The following is a 298-nucleotide window of genomic DNA, read 5'->3' on the forward strand; positions in this document are numbered from 1 at the left end:
TCAGCAACGGTACACAAAAGATTTCTCAGGCAGACATAGAAACAACAGGGAAAGAAAGTAAAAATATGTCACACAGTTACAACACTTCATCCAGCGGCACAGAGAAGAGAAGCAAGTTGCTGGAGTAAAACTTATGTTCGAAATGGTTCATTAGAGTTGCCAGCGAGAGTGTGTGATGCTCCCGTCAACGTTGCAGGATTTCTGACATGCTCGACCGTTCCGTGTGGGGAGGTTTGGTGTTTGGTCGTCAATGGACTCTGGCTGGGAAAGAGTATTGGTAATGTCGAATCTGAGTTTA

This window comes from Penaeus monodon, chromosome 31, assembly GCF_015228065.2.
Source record: "Penaeus monodon isolate SGIC_2016 chromosome 31, NSTDA_Pmon_1, whole genome shotgun sequence".
Classification (NCBI taxonomy): Eukaryota; Metazoa; Arthropoda; class Malacostraca; order Decapoda; family Penaeidae; genus Penaeus; species Penaeus monodon.